Below are 1,058 nucleotides of genomic sequence, written 5' to 3' on the forward strand. Positions count from 1 at the left end.
TCAAATGAATTCAACGATTTAATATCCGCACAATCCCTTGCAAAAGTATATCTAATCTTATCCGGATAAGAGTTTATCATATAGCCTTTTGTCCGGATATCTAAATCGGACAATAAACCGCTCAAGCGTTGTCCGGTTTAACACTAAATCAGACAAGCTTTGTCCGGATTTAGACTAAACCACCCAAATACTTATATTTCAAAACTCAATTATCTTTCAAAAATTAGACAATACTTAAAATACTTGTGAGAGAAAAATATAATATATTAGTTCAACACAGATAAAATGCACTGCCCCTAAAAATATAATCAGATAAAAAAATACATATTCCCCCTCAAATATAGATTTCCACAATCAAGAAATTGAAAATCAGATAAAAATTTGAAACACTGATTTGTATTAAAAATACAGATATTTGACTAATTGAATTTTAATTAAATACAATTCAATAAATTGAAATGTTTTTAATAAAAATTCAATTTTTCAAATTCAACATACCTAACTTAGATACAAAAAAGCTAAAGCGTTTTTCATCTAAAGCTTTCGTGAACAAGTCAGCTAATTGAAATTATGTATTTACAAAATAAAGTTCAATTGTTCCTTTTTCTACATGATCTTTAATAAAATGATACTGGATATCTATATGCTTGGTTTTAGTATGCTGGACAGGGTTACAAGAAATAGCAATAGCACTTTTAGAATCACATTAAATTGGGATTTTATGAAAATAGAACTCGTAGTCCTTGAGCTGTGTCTACATCCATAGCACTTGAGAACAGCAGCTTGCAGCAGCTACATATTCTGCTTCAGCAGTTGAAATGGAAACGCAGTTCTGCTTCTTTGATGCCCAACTGACTAGCTTGTCCCCCAAAAACTGTAGATGTCCTGTTGTACTTTTCCTGTCTAACATACAACCTGCATARTCTGCATCTGAATATGCTGTTAGTTCAAAACCAGTACCCTTGGGATACCAGAGTCCAAGATTAGCAGTCCTTTTGAGATAACGAAAAATGCGTTTAACAGCACTTAAATGAGACTCCTTTGGATTAGACTGATAT

Source organism: Cynara cardunculus, unplaced genomic scaffold (genome assembly GCF_001531365.2).
Source record: "Cynara cardunculus var. scolymus isolate 2C unplaced genomic scaffold, CcrdV1 Un_Scaffold_2516, whole genome shotgun sequence".
NCBI lineage: Eukaryota > Viridiplantae > Streptophyta > Magnoliopsida > Asterales > Asteraceae > Cynara > Cynara cardunculus.